This window comes from Ambystoma mexicanum, chromosome 11 (genome assembly GCF_040938575.1).
Source record: "Ambystoma mexicanum isolate Mex_15411 chromosome 11, UKY_AmexF1_1, whole genome shotgun sequence".
NCBI classification, from domain to species: Eukaryota; Metazoa; Chordata; class Amphibia; order Caudata; family Ambystomatidae; genus Ambystoma; species Ambystoma mexicanum.
Window position 1 is genome coordinate 1,274,620,736 of NC_090934.1, and position 12,075 is coordinate 1,274,632,810.

Genomic DNA, 12,075 nt, shown 5'->3' on the forward strand with positions numbered 1-12,075 from the left:
ACCACGGTGATGGTAGCATAAAATGATTGGATTCTCCACTACTCAGCCCTATTTGCAGATCAGGATGAGGTGGAAGTGGTGCTTTCAGAGTAGGGACGGGGAGATGGAATTTCACATTTGGTGAGCAGGATGCTCTTACTATGATCAGTAAATTGAGTGGATCAAGAGCAGTGGGACCGGGTGGTCTCTGTAACCAAGAACTTAAAAAAACACAGACCCCTCTGGTACAAACTGTTGGTGACCATGTTTGAACAGACTATGACTACCAAGAAAATACCCCCCTCATGGAGAAAAGTGCATATTGTGCCAATTTTCAAAAGCGGAGCTCGGGCTGATCCCAAAAACTATCGCCCAATCGCCCTTTTAGATTCCATCGGAAAGCTATTTGCTTTGGTCTTGTTGCGGGACCTAAGAAACTGGGTGGAGAGGAATGGAATTTTGGACCCTAGACAAACCGGGTTTGTCATGGGTGGGGGCACATCACTAAATCTCTTTATTATTAATATTTTAAAGGAGAGAGTTTTAGGTGATGTATCCACCCTGTTCATGGCCTTTATGGACCTTGAACAGGCCTTTGATGGAGTTCTTAGAGGGCGTCTATGGTCGAAATTGCATATGTGGGGCTGCCCGTGGGACCTGGTAGAGGCAATAGAAGCTTTATACACTGACACTTCGGTAAGAATTAGGCTATCTTCTAGAGAAAACCTCTCCGATGAGATCTTCACTTTTCGAGGGTTGAAGCAGGGATGCTCTCTGGCGCCACTGCTATTTTGCTTACATATAGCGGATATGGCATCTTCTCAGATGAGGATTCGCGCCTTCCCTCCGAAATTAAATGGTGTGGAGGTGTCATGGGTTCTGTTTGCGGATGACTTGTTTTTTTTAGATCTAACCCAAATAGGACTTCAGCGTCGACTGGAGTCCTTTGAATTATACCTGAAGGAAAATGGGATGAGGTTGAATGTAAAGAAATCCAAAATCCTCCCAATTAAAAGTGCAGGAATTAAAAAAATAGAGAGATTTACATGGAGGTTGGATGGAGCCCCGCTCGAAAGGGTGGAATCAATAGTCTATTTGGGAGTCACACTAAATAAAAATAGCAATGATGCGGCCCATCTAGAATACCTACGGTTGAGATGAACATCGTTGAATAACCAAGGTCGAGCATTCCAACGCAGATATGGCCGATTTACCATGGAGCCAATCCTGTCCTTCTACAAGCAGAAGGTGGCACACATTTTTATCTATGGAGCAGAGTCTACCCTATGCCTTTCTTGGCAATTGTGGGAAAAATTGGAGGCTCTCTTTTGGAGATCTGTCCTAAAATTCCTGCCTTCACTTCCCCCTTGTGCGATTAGGCGGGAACTCAGGCTCCAATCTCTAGAGTCCATGGCAATCTGGAAATCTATTTCCCTTTAGAGAAAGTGTGCACTGAGTAAGTGAAAGGGCCGTTTGAAATCTTGGCCTTTAACAAAACCCTATTAGAGGGAACTTTGATGCTTTGGAAAGGGAAGATCGAGGTATTCCTACAAGAAAAAGACATTGCAGTGGAAATGTTAATGTAGAACCCTGACATGGCTAAAAAGAAATTAATCACTAGGGACTGGATCACAGTGGTGGATCAGCCCTCGAATTTGAAATCTTGTCAAATTCTAATCTTGGAGGGTGGGAAGGTAAACGTCCTTCCAAAGTGTCTTTTGAAATTCCCTTCTTCGAAATATAGAGACCTTCCCCTTAGATGTAGGCTAAACATTCTGCACACCCGAGAAGTTTTGTTTATGAGGAAAACCCCTGGAGTGGAAAATGCTCTGTGTCGTTTCTGTACATCTGAGAGGTCCATTGAAACGCCAGAGCATTTAGTGATGCATTGTGTGGGCCTTTATGAAATAAGATTTTATTTTTGCATGAATTCAAAATTTTGGGTGCTACCCTTTCGACGGAACGATTGGTAGAATTGGATGTTAATGGGTGATCAAACGAAATTGGTAATTGCTGTAATGAAGGTGCTGGAAGTTGCCCTGTGATAATTTTGTAAAAAGTGCTAGCTATCTGGAAATTTGGAAATCTGGGTTTTTATGTACAGAAGATGTAATAATGTTAAAGGTTTATTTTGTGTATGCAGAAACCAATAAAACATTTTTAATAATAAAAAATAAAAATAATAAACATCTTTTTAATGAAAGTTCCTATGTAAAATGTTACACAAATAATATTTAAACCCCTTTAATATCAAGCACTAGGAGGCATCCATTTTGTGAAATAGATGAGCCTCCTGTGCTTGAGTTATCTGTGCCCTCGTGGCACTAATGATGCAAAAGCCGCTGTACTAAAAGCTACCAGCAGGTGGCTTTTGCTTCATTAGTGCTGGATAGCAGAGAAGTGCTTTTATAAATACAACGTTGTTGTATTTATGATTGCTGTGGTTAGAAAACCATGGAAATCATAAATACAACAACGTTGTATTTGTATTTATAATTGCAGTGGCTTTCGCTTTGAGTCTCCCGGGCTCCCCTGGCTCGGAGGAGCCCAGGAGACTCAAAACGAAAGCCAGCATAATCATAAATACACTGCAGTTGAATTTATAATTGCAGTGGTTTTCTTTCTAAGTTTCCTGAGCTCCTGCAATTTCTTTCTAAGTTTCCCGGGCTCCCCCGTCTGAGGGGAGCTCGGGAAACTAAAAAGAAAACCACCAGAAAAAGGAAAAAAAAAAGAACTTACCCGTAGCACCCTTCCCGCCTGCATTCTCTGCTCTCTGCGTCTCCTGCACTAATGAAGCAAAAGCCTATGCAAAGTTTGTCCCTCAAGTTTCTGAAACCACAGCCTGATGGGTGAGCTATTAAGGAAAGGCACGAGCTATGAATGGGGCATGGAACAGAAAACCGCATTCGATGAAGTAAAAAGAAGTATAATGAACGCCTAGTGTTTAAAACTGTTCAAAACTGTTCAACCCTGAATGGGATACTTACATAATGTCAGATGCCAGTGCATATGGTCTGGGAGCCTCCTTAACACAGAAAAGAAGCTATGCCGAACATGTGGTCGCCTTTGACTCAAAAACACTTTCAGATGCTGAAAAAAACTATTTCACGGTAGAGAAAGAGAGGCTCGCCTGTGCCTGGGCAGTGGAATACTTTTAGTCGTACGTATGGGGCATGAAATTTCAGCTGGTCACCGGCCATAAGCCCTTAGTCCACCTGCTGAGCCAAGGAGGCTAAAAGAGCTTCACTCCGTCATTGGCGCGGATAGCAGCCAAGCTGCAAGTGTATACCTACGAGATAAAACACATACCAGGTTGGAAGAATGTGCAAGCAGACTCCATGTCTCGCCTGTTGAGACATGAGGAGACACCAACCATGTTCCTACAGGACGAATACGTGGTAGTGTCAGTGAACGAGTTTCTGGAGATGAGTGAGAATAACTAGAAGGAGGAATCTAGAAAGGACACCACATTAAAAAAATCATTGAATAGGCCTGAGAAGGCTGGCCCAGTGAAAGAGCCATGCCCGAGGGACTGAGACCTTATTGGAATGTCAATGAGGACATATACGAGGCCGAAGGATTACTCATGAGAGGGTACCAGATCATACCCCCCACTGGAATGCGCAAGGTGATCCTATGCATGGCGCATGCGGGTCACCTGGGTGGCAACATGACTAGATGCAGAGTGAAAGAAACATACAGGTGGTCAGATATGGAACAGGACATAAGAATCACGGTAGAAAGGTGCCATGAATGTTTACACAGTGACAAGAGGCTAGAGATTCATCAGGCCATGTTGATTCCCACAGAGAACCCCGAAGGCGTCTGGCACAAAGTGGGACTAGATTTCATAGGAACGCTGGACAGTATGCAACCAGACTACAAGTATGGAATTGTTGTGGTGGACTACTTATCCAAATGGGCTGAAGTAGAATTTGTACCTGATATGACCTCCACTATAGACATAGAAGTACTGAACGCAACATTCCAGAGAGAGTGCCTCCCCAGAGAGTGAGTCACGGACCATGGCATGCAACTGGTATGCAGGGAAATGTAGTCCTTTCTACGCTCACACAATATTAAACAGATCAAGGTGAGCCTCTATCACCACCGAGCAAATGGCTCATGGAACAGACACACCACCGCTTTGAGGTCATACCAACGATATACAAGGCACTATATAAATGCCAAGTAACATAACACACAACATAACATATATTTCTCAAAGGAGCTCTACAAGTAGCAACAGCATCAAGAATGGACCCATACAAAATGGCAAGAGATGCCATAGCGGCGTATCGACTAACCCCAAACGCCATCACAAATGTCTCACCATTTCAGATATTTAGGGGGAGGAGGAACGTATCCACCCTAATTCCCAAATGGTTGTCCAAAGTGAGACAAGATGACAGGATAGACATGAAGGAGCTGGTATGGAGGATCCAGAAAAACAAGGACCACGCGAAGATGCTCAGTGACGCTCATGTGGTGACCAGGAGAACAGAAGTGAATGAAGGAGACCTTGTGAAAATAAAGTTGCCCCAGAGAGACCAGACAACAGGATCCACATACACCCCACCGATAGAAGTAACTCACAAAAGAACTAACCACATTTCCACCAAGGACAGAAAGAAATGGAACCGTGAATGAGTCGCTATATTCAAAAGACGGACTCCTGGGGTGAGAAAATACTTCAAAGAGTAACCCAATCCAGCAGACCCAGAGATAGTCCTTAAGCAAAAGACGGGGGTAAGACAACCTCAAGAAGAAAACACTGTTGATACTAGCACACCACCAGAGAGAGAGAGAGACAAAAAGAGAGAGAAGCACAACCACAGTGTGACGAGGAAGTGTGTGAGGAAGGGCAGTACAATTCGCCCACAGATGAGAGCCGCCCACGACGTGAGAGAAGGAGGCTGGCAAGATACAGGTATTTCAAAATTGAGTAAAACTATGCTGCTTAACAAAGGGTGGTATGTGGAGACGCGACCTTGCGTAGTCTCGCCCCTGCAAGATCTCACAAGGCCACGCTGCGTATGCGCGGAGCCAGCGCAAAAGCCGGCATTGAAGAGCTGGAATCAAGAGGGAGCAGAGGTTCTGTGCCACAGCTCCCGCAAAAGAACTAATGACACAGCATCCTTAGCTGCCCGCGTAACTGTGACCCCACTCCCACCATGACTTAAGAAACACTCAGGACTCAACCAATCATGTCTGAAGGCCAGCATTCTAATGTATAATACATGCTTAGCGTGTTGCACGCCCAGCAGGGCCTCTGTGTCATTCGAGCAACTGTAACCTTGCATAAATAAAGCACTTCAAACCTCCAACCAGTGCCACGTTTCATTTAAAGGCCACTGGAATAAGTCCTGTTTGTTAAAGGGTCAACGAGCCCACCACGAGAGATACTTCTCTTTCCTCCTCCTCTCCACACTTCAGTGTATGAATCTCAGGTGATTGTCCAAAGCTCCATGTACCGGGCTACAGAGAAAAGACGTTCTTAAAAGGCCCTTGTGTACTTTGTGAGGCATATGAGGAGCAACCTGAGTGGTGAGACTGACATGGGAAACCAAAGAGTGTGTGCATAATGAAGATTACCTTTGCTAGTTGCGCAGGGAGTATTAATTCTATTAAAGACTAGGAGGCAAGCATTATGCTTCAACTTCATTTATTTATTACTCTTCAGCAGTTCAACAAACTTATATAAAACTTTGCAAAGTGTTCTACAGAACTCTTTCCTTTTAAAACTACAAAATCCATGAGTCTCTGTAGTCCATGACCTCTCAGCCAGGCACAACCCACTTCCTGTGCTTGGACTCCTCCTCTGCTTTTACTCGCTCTGAAAATTTCTCAACTTCCATAACTGATCCTCGCTAATGGTGCAAAGTCTTTCTTGAACTTGGTAACCCAACTGCCGGTGAACCTTCGGACTCCTGAAGCACTCTGCTACTGCTCTGTCTTCAGTTATTCTTCTGATCTTCCCCTATGAGACAACACAATAGGAGATTTTAGGGTGGTGTCTATGTAGTGTACTTGCTAACATAATACAATGCAATTTTAGACAGTACAATACTCGGGTGGGAATTTAATGCTCACCTCCTAGTCTTTAATGGAATTAATACTCCCTGCGCAGCTAGCAGGGGTAATCTTCATTCTATGACAAGACTGGAGGCGAGCATTATGCTTGTTCAAAGCTTCCCCAACACCGTTCCTGCAAGACTTTCAGTTGGTTTAAAATAAAACTCTTTAAATGTATGATCACTCGACCAATCTGCTGCACGCATGATCTCACTTAATGATACTCCTGCTCTCACGGCCCTCCAGGCCATTGCTCCTCTCACTGAAGGAGCTCCATACATGCTCACATTCACACCTGCTGCTTGCATAATCTCCTTGACCCATCTCGCGATGGTCGCTGTAGCAACTGCGTGAAAAAGCTTCCTACGCGCTATTAGTAGCTGTGTGGTGCATACCGCCCTATTCTCCGCCGTCCTATTCTCGTACTCCTTAATGCATCGTGCAACGCACCATTTCGTATTACTCGGGAAATAGGGGTAATGGACGGTAGTAGTCCCTGTCTTGGTCCTCCTGACTATCGAAAATGTCACTCCCTCCGGTCCGAAGGACCGTCTGTTAATCTCCAGGGCTCTAACGTCTGATACTCGTTTGCAGGAAATCAGACATAATAGCATAGCTAGTTTACCTGATAGTTGCTTGATGGAGAGGTACTTATCTGTTGGCCAATCTGATAGGAAACGTAATACTGCTGACACGTCCCACGTTGTACTATACCTGGGCTCTGGTGGCACTCTAAATTTCGCACCTCTGATGAGCCTCACTACTGCAGGGTGTTCTCCTACTGGGGCGCCTTCTATTGGCAGATGACCTGCTGAAATTGCCAATCTGTACACACCTATCGTACGGAAAGCTCTTCCGTTCTGTAGCAAGTTTGCTAAACAATTCATTATTTCCACTACAGGTGCTGAAACGGGATGAACACTTCTGTTCTTACACCAGCTTGTCCATTTTGCCCAAGCTGTGTCATAGCTCCTCCTTGTGGATGGAGCCCAGTATTCAGCGATAAGCTCTGCAGCCTGCGCTGAAATTCCTGGCAGTGCCCAGCGCTTTCTGATATCCTGCACGCGGCTAGCGGGAGTGTCCCTCTCACTCTCAGAGGATGATATGACCCAGCTGGGTCCGTGAGCAGTCGCTCTCCTTTGGGAAGCACTCTGGGTATGTCCGTTACTCGCTCCATTAGCGTTGGAAACCACACTTGTGATTTCTACAAAGGCACTACTAATACCAGCTCTGCTTTCTCCCTCCGACATTTCGCTAGAACTCTGCTCAATATCACGAAGGGAGGAAAAGCAAAATGAGGGCCTCCTGTCCACTCCTGCAGGAAAGCATTGGTTCACTGCGCTCCCAGATCTAGTCTCCAGCTGAAGTAGAGGCTCGTCTGAGCATTGAGCCGGGAGACGAAGAGGTCCATGTGTAATGGTCCCCATCTCGTGTTCAGCTTCTGAAACACTGCTGGATCCAGTCTCCAGTCGCTGGAGTCTGTCAGATAACGAGAGTTCCAATCCGCTACTACGTTCAGTGGACCTGGAAGATACTCTGCCGTCACTGATGTCTCTGATCGCAGGCAGAAGTGCCACAAGTCCTTCGCTAGCTCTGCTAGCATCTTGGACCTCGTACCGCCTAGGTGGTTGATGTATCACACTGCTGATATGTTGTCCATCTTCAGCAGGACACAAGATTTTACTCTTTCTCTTGTGAATGCCTTGATCGCGAACAATCCTGCTAGGAGCTCCAGGCAGTTTATGTGAAGGCGAAGCTCCTCTTCGCTCCACTTGCCTCCGGTCTGTAGAGTTCCACATCTGGCACCCCAGCCCTTCCGGCTGGCGTCCTATTCTATGATCAGATCCGGCTTGTCTCTGAATATGGCTCGCCCATTTCAGGCATCCATATTCTTTAACCACCACTCTAGCTCCGTAATGGACTCCTGATCTAGAGGTACCAGCTGATGATACTTCAGTCCCTGTTGAAGGTGCTTTATCTTCAACCTCTGCAGTGCTCGGTAGTGCAGGGGGCCTGGAAGTATGGCTTGAATAGATGCTGCTAATAACCCCACTATTCTTGCCAAGGTTCTGAGTGATACTTGCTGTTTTTTTAAGCATGCTCTGAACTCTCTCTTGATATCTTTTATCTTCCGAGACGGAAGCTCTAATGTCGCCTTCTTGGTATCTAGCACAAACCCTAGGAAGTCTAATCTCTGCGCTGGCGTGGTATCGGACTTCTCTGTATTTGCTAGGAATCCCAGCGATCCCAGAAGGTCCTGCACCCATTTTGGTTGGTACACTAGTACCTCCCGATCTCCTGCTAAGAGTAGGAGATCGTTCAGGTACATGATCAGCCTAACGCCCTTCTCCCTGATCGCTGCTACTACTGGCTTCATCAGCTTCGTGAACTCCCAGGGAGCTGATGCAAGCCCGAATGGTATTGTCCTGAATTGCCAGAATTGTCTTTGTTAGCGAAAAGCTAGGAATGGTTTGTACTCCTTGAGTTCTGGGACCGTAAGGTATGCGTCCTTCAAATCTAGACGCGTCAACCAGTCTCCCTCTCTCATGGAGTCTCTGAGCTGATGGATGCCTTCCATCTTGAAATGTCGATATATGATCCATCCGTTCAGCTCTTTGAGATTTATAACCGGGTGTACCTTCTCTTTCCTGTGCACCAGGAACATGTTGCTCCAAACCTCGGGGTTGTTACGCCTCTCTCTATCACCTTTTTTGTGGGCTAGCTGCGCTATCTCGCTGTCTAGGCATGCTTGTTCCGCTTGCGCTAATCTCTGCCTCTGAGGTATGCTCAGCTGAACTGGGGCTTCTATGAAATCTAGCTGCAAACCTCTGATGGTCTGCAATATCCAGGAATCGCTTGAAAGCGCGCACCAATCCTCTAAAAACATGCGCGTCCTCCCCCCCTACGGGAGGATACTGAATCACTCTCACCTGGCGTAAATCCTTGACCTCGTCCTGTTCCTCTGGACCTGCGGCCTCTCGGGAATCTCCCTCTGGACGGGAAGAATGTGTCTTGGCTCTTGTTTTCCCAGTATTGCGCTCTGGGATTCTGGGGTCTTCTTCCTCCTTGACTGTGACCGGCACACGACACCTGAACCGGCTGGTCCCGCCAAAAACTGTGCTTGGAAATATTTTGCGGATAGATGCTTGTGCCTTTCCGACAAACCGGCCCATCTCCTTCCCAAAGGTCTCTCCAAACAGGAGTCCTTGGGCTCCTTCTCCCGCTTCATATGAAGCTAGATCGCTAAGCTTCGAGTCTATTTTCAGCAATAAGCCCTTTCTCCTTTCTGAAGCGATGGCACAATTCACATTCCCGAGAAGACAAACTGCTCTCTGAGCCCAACCGGCGAGAGCTTCAGCATCTACTTCTTCTCCGGTGTCTTTTGCCCTCTCTGTGAGGTCCATAATCTTGGCGAGAGGCCCTGCCAAGTCCAACACTTTCTCCTGGCAGCTTCTCCAGGATCTGTCAATACCCTTGCGAGGGTCTTTGCATGTCTTTGACACGAAGGTCAGCATCTTTGGATCGAGCTCGGGGCCTCTGCTACCTTTCCCGGGAGGTCTGGTCACGGGCACTCTGCTCGTAGGCGCTATCTCACCTTCTTATGTAGTGCTTTGCGCAGCCTTGCTGTCATATACTGTGCTACTCGGGGGGATGGCTGCCACTCGGTGGATCTCGGATTCCGGATTCTGTCTGGGTCAAACATATCGTCTTGGACTTCCAGGAGGTGTTTCTCCTTTTACGCTCTCTTACCCCCACTGGGTCTTGCCCAGTCGTCTTCCACGGCCTCTTCTTCTCCCTGCGAGGCCTGATCCTCTGCCTGCTCATCTTCTGGGCCTGGGTCTTATCCTGTGTTGTCATCCCCTCGAGAGGGGGTCATGAGGTCTGACACCAACTGACGCTGCAGGTAAGCCTCTTTCAGCTTCATGAAAGCGTTGGTCACCTCTGGGGCCTTTTCTTCTGCCCCATCCAAAGAGCCCCGAGCGTCATCATAGGCTTTTCTCTTGAGGGGTATCTTACTCTCCTTATGTACCTCTTTTGAGGATTCTGTGGGCGTGCGCCCACAGAATCGTATGACCCAAATAAAGTCTTTGGTGCTTATACTGGGCTGTGAGAGCATAGCTTCCAATGTCTCCAGTCTCTCCTGTAGAGGTCTGACCCCTTCGGCCACTGCATCAATCAGGGAGCTTCCCAGCATTTGTTTAAAACTGGCAACGAGGTCCTGAGGCCTGATCCTCCTCGCTCCACTCAAACTCTGACATCTTTCTGCTGTGCTGTGTGCCTAGAATACCTGATTCAGGTGTTTTAGCACACCCACTGCTCCCTTGAGATGATTGTTTATTAATATCTTTTTTATTTTTTATTTTTTTGTCTCTTGCCTTCTGGCTGATGCGAGGGGCCTCGCTTCTTGCGTGCTAATCTTCTGCTGACTAGCAGTGTGGGGTACTCTGGGACTCCCCTGTGGCCTGCTGCTCACAATGTCGTGGCTGCTGCTTCCTCAGCTGTGTGTGCCCAGCTGATGCTCCACGTGCGCCCGCGATAGTTAAGACTGCTTCATTCCTTAATGCTGATATCTTTAAAATGTGCTTGTTTGAGCGTTCGGCATAGCGTACTTGCCCTGATATCAGCGTCGCTTAATAGCGACGTTCGCTTTGATGCGCGAGTATCGTCGCGCTCAACTACTCCCACCCATGGGTGGGGGCAAGACTGTTGGAGCGCTGTTCGCTGCTCCTCGCAAGCGCTGCCCCGCCTACCCGAAGGTGGGGGCTACCGCGCTGCTGTGCAGGCCGCTTCTCCACTCGTGGGCACCGGCTCCTCCTACCCGAGGGTGGGGGCGGGGCCTCGCAAGCGGTGCCACGCTCCTGCTGCGTAGTCTGCGAGGCAGGCTGCACCCCTGAGGTGCCGAAATTGCGACACAGGGCCGCCAGCCTCGCAGGCAAAGTCCTGTAACTTACCTGTAACTCGTCTCAAAACGAGGTGAACCCCTCGGCGTTCATGTCGCGTTATGATTCTTCCTAAACGACTGATTCCATACGCATACGCTCGTATGACCCAAAACGTAATGCTAAGTCCTTTCTATCAATCCTCTTACACGCATTCACTGTGCGTTATCTGTACATAGTTAATGACAATTCTACTAATATTCTTCCACTCATTTCCAGTCAATTCTCACACAGTAATACGGAGAGGGAAGAAATTGTACTTATCTGCTTGAAGAGCAGTAAAAGAAGAGGAGGAGTCCAAGCACAGGAAGTGTGTTGTGACTGGGTGAGAGGTCATGGACTACATAGACTCATGGATTTTGTAGTTTTAAAAGGAAAGAGTTCTGTTGAACACTTTGCAAAGTTTTATATAAGTTTGTTGAACTGCTGAAGAGTGGTAAATAAATGAAGTTGAAGCATAATGCTCGCCTCCAGTCTTGTCATAGAATGAGTGTTCAATAGTTGTTTTAAACTTGGGTCCAACGGGTGTGAGCAGCTTGTGTACATGTCCTAGTGAGGGGAGCTAGCCTAGTGGGTCTATGTTACTCTTTGTGCCTGCCCTTTGCCAGTCTGAGTCCCACAGCAGGGCCCATTCCTCGCTTTGTCCTTCTGCTAAACGCAGTGCCATCAAACTGGATAATAACACCTGCTTTTACCGCACTTAGAAGAGCGGGGGGCGGGGGGAACCACCATATAAAAGCACACATTATTTATTTGTTGTGCAATGAGGGTTTGCCAGCCTAACGAAGAATTCCAGTAAAAATAGAAAACTCCTTTTTGGAAAGCTTCTATTTTCATTAGGATACGTTCTTGTGCGTGTGATATATTCAAAACAGTAATCTATCAAGATTAGAAAATAAGCACATGCATATTGAGCATTGTTAACTGGCAGCTGCCTAAGCGCGTCACCATTTTCCTGACAGAAAAATAAAAAATCCCTGTTTATCCCCTAACACCGGTTCCTGGCTGCAATGCTGCTACCAACAGGACATGACGTCACTCAAACCAGAGAGTCCTACACCCACCTCCTCTCCTTCAGTAC